Below are 9,054 nucleotides of genomic sequence, written 5' to 3' on the forward strand. Positions count from 1 at the left end.
TTACATTGGATTTAGTCATCATGCCCCTTTATTTTCCTTTAGTTTGAAACATTTCCTCTTTCTTTATCATTCTTTATTTGTCTGTCTTGATACTTGATATCTACTTGATATCTTGATACTTTCAAAAAGTACTGACAAATCCAAAAAATATATAAAAAGTATTGGCCAGGCCAGGCGCGGTGGCACACACCTGTAATCCCAGCACTTTGGGAAGCTGAGGCAGGTGGATCACCTGAGGTCAGGCCCAGCCTGGCCAACATGGCAAAACCCCTTCTCTACTAAAAATACAAAAATTAACTGGGCATGGTGGCATGCACCTGTAATCCCAGCTACTCAGGAGGCTGAGGCAGGAGAATCACTTGAACCCGGGAGGCGGAGGTTGCAGTGAGCCAAGATCACATCACTGCACTCCAGCCTGGGCAACAGAGCAAGACTCCATCTCAAAAAAATAAAAAAGTATTGGCCAGTTATTTTAAAGGAGGGTCCTCGATCTGGAATTTTTTTATGCCTCCTCGTGGTTAAATTCAGATCATACATTTTTTATAAGAATACCACAGAACCTGTGCTATGTCCCCTTGGTACATCACATCAGGAGACAAATGATATCAATTTCTTTCATTACTGGTGATGTTAAATTATAACTTGGTCCCCGTGATGTTGGTCAGATTTTTTCACTTGTTGTTTTCCCCTTATGAGAAGACACTATGAGACTTACAGAGCTATTCTGTGTGTCATTCATGATACTCCTGTCCACTGATTTTAGCATCTGCTGTTGATTCTTGCCTGAAACAATTTTTACAGAGGTGATTTTCTATTTCCTTTGTTCCTTCTGCATTGTTTTGTTGGAATTCAGTGGTAAGGAAGTGCTTTTTCTTCTCCCTCACCGGTTTACTTATTCATTCCATTATAACAGTTATAGAATCAAGGATTCTCATTTTATTCTCTAGATTATAATCTGTTGGCATGATTATTTTGTTTATGAAGTGTAAAACAATGCCAGTCTTCACAACCAATTTTTTTGAAAATAGTTATTTTTTACAAAAATATGTGACATGAACAAATAATGTATTATTATTTTAAAATGGACTATTAAATATTATTTTTTAATTTTAATTTATAGTATGCTTAATGTGATAACTATAGCCAGATAAACTTGACCAATGACTGTCCAAACTTGGCTGATGGAGGCCCCTGTTTCCATTTAACATGCCTCCAACATTTTGTCAGGCACTTTATTGTGTTCTGGCATCACAAGATATTTTGGGCTCATCTTGTACTTACCCTGGCCCATCCCTGGAATCAGCCATTTCTCCAAGGAGCTCTATTTCCTCTTATTGGAGAACACTATCTAGAAATCAAAATCTGGCTGGCTGTGCCAAATGGTACTGTGCTGTCTTTACTTATTTTTAGTAATTATTTTTTGTTATTACAAAATTTGTACAAGGTATGTGTTAATAATTTATAAGAAAACAGATTTTTAAAAGTAAGGAAATTAAAAATCACCTATAACATTACCACCTAATAATAACTGTGTTATTTAAAAATAACTTATTTTAAAATATTTTAATATGATTTTAAATATATATGATATTTTATATATATGATAAGGAGTAACAACTCAATTTCTAAATGGTTTACTAAGTCCTGCGGAGTCTAGTTTTGTAATGTCTTTAGAGTCTGTTTACTTCTTTCCTCTTTCACTGCCTCTGTTCAAGACCTCATTATTTCTTACTTGGATTCCTAAAATAGCCTCCTTACAGTCTCGCAGCATCAGTCTTGTACTGTTCTGATGCAAACTTTATCCTGTTACCAAAGTAACATTTAAAAAAATAAAATATAATCATGTCACCCTGTACTTGGCCTTTAAGAACATGCCCATCATCCTTTGCCTGACATTGTTCTCATCTTGCAGTCACCCAGCCTCTTTTCCCACTCTCCCTGCTTGCAGCCTCTGCTACGGCTGTAATGAACTCCTTGTCACCCCTGAATTGTGCCATGAACTCTAATCCCGCCCTGCCTTTTCAGTGTTACCCTGTCTACCAGGGACACCCTCCTCCACATCCTGCCTAGCCTACCTGTCCCTTGAGACTCTGCTTAGATATCATCTCTTTATCTGTCACCTAATACTTCTCATGCTATTGGGGAAATTGTCTTTCTATTATGCTTTGAGCACCTTAAGAAAGGAAATTTGGCATCAAGTAAATATGTCTGTTGAATAAATTATAAACAATTTAAAAAGTGAACAAAATATATTTGTTCAAGCAATTAATGAAATGACTTGATTAAAAAATCGAAATAGAACGAAGATTCAGTATGTAACAATAATACCATATAGTAGTTTCTTTAGATTCCAGAAAAAGGTTAAATGTAATGTTGTTTGGAATTGAAATATTTAACAAATTAAGTTTTGTGGTACCTTTGTCAAAGCGAGGATTTGTCTATTGTCATAGATCGAGTTCCCCTGGAAGCCAACTCTGAGAGGGACACGAGAGTGTAGGAAGTTATTGGGCAGTGCTCTTGGAGCACCACCTGTAGATGGGAAGGGAAAGGAAGCAGGATATGGAGAGGAAGAAGATGGACTGTAATGGAGTCTCAGGATTGTCTCAGTGTTCCAGGGGTTGGTAGCTGACATAGCCCTTGTATTAGTCTGTTTTCACACTACTGTAAAGAACTTCTCTGAAACTAGGTAATTTATAAAGGAAAGAGGTTTAATTGACTCACAATTCTGCATGGCTAGGGAGGCCTCAGGAAACTCACAGTCATGGCGGAAGAGGAAGCAGGTACCTTCTTCACAAGGCAGCAGGAGAGTAAAGAGCCAGGGAAACCACCACATAAAACCATCAGATCTCATGAGAACTCACTCAATATCATGAGAACAGCACAGGAGAAGCTGCCTCCATGTTCCAATCACCTTCGTCCTTCAACACATGGGGATTACAATTCAAGATGAAATTTGGGTGGGGACACAGAGCCAAACCATATCAGCCCTTCAGAGTTGTCCTGGGTTGGAGCATGATTGAAGGGCCTTATTACCCCTACATGGACCAATTGTTGGATGTGGTCTGCTCTGGATAGGGGATACGGCCTGGGGAGAGGTAAATTCTCTTCAGTTGAGGCAATTCAAAACAGGAGGAAATAAACTCTTTAGTCCAGCATGGGGAACGTCTAGACATTGTACCATAGCATCCACTATATCCACAAATACTATGAGGTAGGTGGATTGGACTCCATTATTACTCAGTGTAGTCACTAGGGAGGGTACATAGTTTCTTAAGTACGCTCTAGACTTCAGCCAGGGGCACAAATCCAGCCTTTCTGTTGAGCTCGAGGGCAGTAAAACAACAACAAAATCCTTCAATTTGGAGTCAGGTGGGCAGAGCCTTTCTTTCATTGAGATCGCTATGAAGTAGGCATACTGGAAGCTATTAGTCAACTCGAAACATTTTCTATCTAGGAAAGAACAATGCAAGGAAGACAGAAGAGAGCTAGGTCATACAATGCCAGAACCATCAGCCACAATTTCTGTGAGGGAGGACAGAGCAGAACTCAACAAATCTTCCATTGAGAACTGAATTGAAAATAAATTTTGATAACAACGACTTGAAACAATTTAATTGTTGCCTTTTAGTTTTATTGCTCATTAGTGCCCATTATTACATTTAATGTTTCTGCTCAAAGAATATAAAAGGATTTTAAATATTGAATTCTGCAAAAGTAGGCATTTCAAAATTTTGAGACAGAGGATTTTAATAGAATTAAGAAGTCGCTAAACATAAAGATTTACATTTTTAGATACGAAAAATGATGAGTAAAGGGCAATGTGGGTAGCAGTGATTTCAAAGAAGCATATATAAATAAAAATAAGTTGTCTTAAACCACATAATCATAGTAATTCATGAGCACACAATGAAACAACCACAGAACTTCCTGCTCAGTGTTCCCAGGAAATAAAAAAGTATTTTGCATTCATTAAGCTTCTTAAATAGTTTTATTTTAATCTTTAACAGTTGGAGCCCTAGATCTCTCTGTTTTGTAATTTTGAAGTACTTACATCAATCAATGTCTCAAGACCCACATAATGGTTAAATAAAACCTCAATTTTGTTTTATAAACCTTTCCCTAAAAATTTTGGGACAAATTTCAAGGAAACAATTCACTAGTTGTGATTCATTTATAATTAACCAGAATCTAAATAAAGGTAGCATTCCATTTTGAGGAAGAATTATTGGTGTGTTTGAGACACGGGTGATGTTTTTGTAAAAGACAATAGTATCAGCAAACTCTTTCCAAGAACATCTACTGTTTGAATAAGTCAGTTTATGCATGGTGATGGGAAATTTTAGTTAATTAATTTATTTATCTTTTTGATTATTTATACATATGTAAGATAGGTAGGCACTATAGCTGTGTGGTCTTGGGTAAGTTATTTAACTTTTCTAAACTTTAGTTTCTTCATTTATGAAGTGAGGATATTAATACCTACTATATCGAGTTGTGTGAATTAAATGAGAAAGTGTGTGTAAATGCTGGGCACAATGCTTGCAAAGTGAAAAGTACTGAATACATGATTGTTATTATTATACAGCATTATATATTATGTATACATATATTAACAGTTATATTTTAATATCATAAATAGTCATTATTGTAATCATAAGATGTAATTTATCTGCAAAGCGCTTCTCAACATCATTCCCTTTTGACTTGAACTCCTTCAAACATGCTTAGAACTGTGAAGCCAATGGCTACAGCTTAATGAGTGGTTATAAGAGTACCCTGTTTTTCTTCTCTTTCATACTTTTCTCCTTCCCAAACTTCTAAACATATCCTAAATTTATCTCCTCTACCCCTACCCAACCACCCACTCCACAATTAAAAGGCATTGTCTTCAAGGACACAGTGCTCACCATGGATTCCCTCCCTTCCCCTCCTTTCCCCTCCCCTCCCCTCCCTTCCCCTTCTCTCCCTCCCTTCCCCGCTTCCTTTCTCTTTTCCCATTACCCTCACAGTCCCTGGAACATTGCTTAGGAGGTTTTTGCCAGCAAAAGTTGAATGAATGGCTGAATGAAAGTTTACAAATATCCCAGTTATTCACTTAACGAAGAGCCACATGCCCGGAACCAATGCTGTTGTAGTAAACATTGACCCAGCCCTGTCCAGGTCACTAGCTGATCTGACAGACAGTCACACAAAAGTGCAATTACAAAACAGGGGTCAAGGGCAGAGATAGGATGTCATTGTTATGGGATTACTGGGACGTGAGAGAAGACTTCCTAACCATGAGAGGATGGGCAGCCCAAAAGCAGGCAAAGAAAAGTGGCACGGCAGGAAGCAAGTCAGATGAGGTGGCCTGGTTTGTGCAAGAACATGACAAACCAGTGTTCCTGAAGCCTAAAGGGAAGGTGAGACAAGGCAGAGGAGGCTGGCGGGGCCAGGTCAGGGAGTCTCCTGTGCCACACTGAGAGTCCGGACTTGATGTGGAGGTGAGAGATAAGCATTGAGCGGTTTTGACCTTTCTTTTGTTTTTCACTCTAACTTCTTGATTTTTTCCTGTTTGTATTGACTTCCCTCTATTGCCTCCAGTGTCAAGAATAGAATCGTGGCTCTCCCTGAAAATGTGTATTCCTGAGAAATTGGAGTCCACAGGGAACAGAAAGAAGCTATTGGTGTATTTGCTTCTCCTCCTGCCTCTAGGGCTGAGTTTACAGTGCACTGCTGGACTTCCCCTGGGGACGTGTGGGTTTCTTTTGGGTTCAGAGCTTATTTTCACTTTTTAAATGATCTATCAGCAACTTTATTTTTCTCTACTCAAGTGAAAAGTTTCTACATTTTACTCTCATGTTTCATATTAGTTATTGCTATTTTAAAAGAAAATTGCTGACTCTTAAATATGATTATTCTATTATTAAAGTGAGAAAGCTGGGCGTGGTGGCTCACGCCTGTAATTCCAGCACTTTGGGAGGCCGAGGTGGTGGATCACCTGAAGTCAAGAGTTCGAGACCAGCCTGACCAACATGATGAAACTCCGTCTCTACTAAATAAAAAAATTAGCTGGGCATAGTGCCACATGCCTGTAATCCCAGCTACTTGGGAGGCCGAGGCAGAAGAATCGCTTGAACCCAGGAGGCGGAGGTTGCAGTGAGCCAAGATCACGCCATGGCACTCAAGCCTGGGCAACAAGAGCGAAACTCTGTCTCAAAAGTAAATAAATAAATAAATAAAGTGAGAAAAACAATTATTCAAAGGCACTTATTTACTGTAATAAACAATTATATTTATTATAAAATTGGCCGCTTCAAGAGCTACTGCAATAACAATGACAATTTGGACTTTAGCTAAAGTTATGTTTATTTACTCAATGAATTCCTTTTTCTTTCTTTCTTCTTGGAGATTGAGCTTAAGGGAAATTGAATTCTAGTTAATGCTTTCATTTTTCATTTTGTCATTGCTGTTGGCTTTGTTTTCCCTCAGAACTGATTGTCACATATCTATATATTATAGTCTTTGTCTATAATTTCTTTTCACAGTATTTTTTATTTCTTTTTTTTAATTATTTGCTTATTTATTTATTTTTGAGATGGAGTTTTGCTCTTACTGCCTAGGTTGGAGTGCAATGGCACGATCTTGGCTCACTGCAACCTCCACCTCCTGGGTTCAAGTGATTCTCCTGCTTCAGCCTCCCGAGAAGTTGAGATTACAAGCACCTGCCACCACGCCTGGCTAATTTTTATATTTTAGTAGAGATAGGGTTTCACCATGTTAGGCTGGTCTCAAACTCCTGACCTCAGGTGATCCACTGGCCTCAGCCTCCCAAAGTGCTGGGATTACAGGCGTGAGCCACTGCTCCCATCCTCTTTTATTTCTTAAAATAGGTGTTCCTGGTTTTTTTGAGCATTGAATTTTTTAAAAAGTATTCTTGTATGTGTAATTTAAAATTCAGTGTCCCCCTCTGTCACCCCTAAATTTTATTAAAAAGGAATAAGTAAAAAGTGCAACGAGAAAGAAAGGGCACCGTGAGTGATTTCTGTTTAATGTGGTTTCATATATTAGTTAAAATATATTATTTGAATTAGGAAGCAAACTCAGCTGTGCTTTCAGATTATTAAGCAATATTAATTTTTTCCTTCCAGACAGTCCTTCAGATGTTAATCATTGATTTATGATCATGGGATGAAGCTTATTTGTCTGCAAATAACCAGTTGACTTTAGTGTCTTTTGGTAGGAAGAGTAGAGGTTAGAGTCATCTATAGGCAAATAAGGATGGTCACTTTGTGGGGTTTCCAAGTCCCAAGGTCAAGCTGGCAGTGCTGGGCATGACATAATTGCCGGTGGAGCTAAAATGATCTGAAGCATTTGCATTTGTTGCACCCCCAAGACTATCATCACCAAATCTAGTCAAATCATTCTGTACTTCTACAGACCATCCTGAAAAAGTGGCAAATTCTCTCTTTATAATTTCTTTCTTTCTCCTCGGTGTTCATCTTACCCCGATTTCATCTGAATGAAGTGGTGGCAGCAGTGGTGAGCTACATCTCCTGAGGGCTGATTTTTACTAGGATATTTAGTATCTTCTGACCCTTTTAATCCCTTGAATGGTGAGGCCATGCTTTGGCTTATACTGCAAAATAATCCGACAGCCAGGCTGGTGACCCTTACGGAGTTACACTCCAATTTCTGGTCTCAGAACCTTGTTCTTTCTCTTATTTGGCATTACCAGCTATTGTAGTATTTTTGGCTACTTAAGGCTAGCTTGATACAGTGTCATATTTTGATATGAAAGATAACAGGATATGATAGTACCACAAAGGATAATGCTTAAGATTTGCAATGGATGTATTTTTCCTTGTCTCCAATAAGAATTTTTCATTAGGTAGCATTTTCACATAACTCCATTTTGATATTTATCTCTTTTATTTGGGCTATTTATTATATGTCTGTCCCTCAAACTAGATTATGAGTTTTCTAAAGGCAGAAAGCATATTTCACTCACATTTGATTCCCCATTCCATAAGATCTAATATGAATTGTAGAGAGCAGTTTAGCAAATACTTGTTGTATCAATGGAATTACAGCAGTAAACAACACAAATATTTACCTGGAACCAGAATCATGTTCTGAATGCAGAAGTATGTACTTTCTTTTTCTTTCTTGAGAACGCAGGATCTTTTTAAAAATCCGAATTTGCAGTTTGAAGCTGTTTAGGTAAAAAAAAAAAAAAATACAAGAAGCAGCAGCAAAAGAGACCAAGTAGGCACTTTTGGATACTATAATTACATATAAGGCTTGTTTTTATTATAGTTCTTCAGGTTTAAGCATGCTTTTGATTCCATGAAATGTCGTAGAACCACAGGACTGAGAAGGTCTCAAAAGACCTCTTAGTCTCTGTCTCTAAAGAGACATGAGTTTAAACTTCTGGAAGCATTTGCTTACCCTATAGTTTTCTTTTAAAACATCCAAGAAAGAAAGGACACATAGAGGTCCAAACCATTTTTAAATAAATACTATTTTTTTGTGCCTTTTCACTCATGGTTTAACCATCAGATATGCCTTTTTTTTTCTTTTCAGTTCTTTCTTTTCTTGCCAATTCTGGGAGATTTCTTTCTCTGATCTCTTTCTTTTTTTCTGAAAAAATTTTTATTGTGTATATTTGAGGTTTACAACATGGTGTTACGGGATACATATAGATAGTAAAATACTATAGTAAAGTAGATTAACATATATATCATTTAACAGTTACTTTCTTGTGTGACAAGAGCAGCTGAAATCTACTTATGTAACCAAAATCCCCAATACAATACAATTTCATTTTATTTCTTATTTATTATAATTATAATAATAATTACTATTTTTTGAGATGGAGTCTTGCTCTTGTTGCCCAGGCTGGAGTGCAATGGTGCCATCTTGGCTCATTGCAGCCTCCGCCTCCCGGGTTCAAGCTATTCTCCTGCCTCAGCCTCCCGAGTAGCTGGGATTACAGGTGCCTGCCACCATGCCCAGCTAATTTTTTGTATTTTTAGTTGAGACGGGGTTTTAGCATGTTGGCCAGACTGTCTC

The sequence above is a fragment of the Colobus angolensis genome, unplaced genomic scaffold (genome assembly GCF_000951035.1).
Source record: "Colobus angolensis palliatus isolate OR3802 unplaced genomic scaffold, Cang.pa_1.0 Scaffold7, whole genome shotgun sequence".
NCBI classification, from domain to species: Eukaryota; Metazoa; Chordata; class Mammalia; order Primates; family Cercopithecidae; genus Colobus; species Colobus angolensis.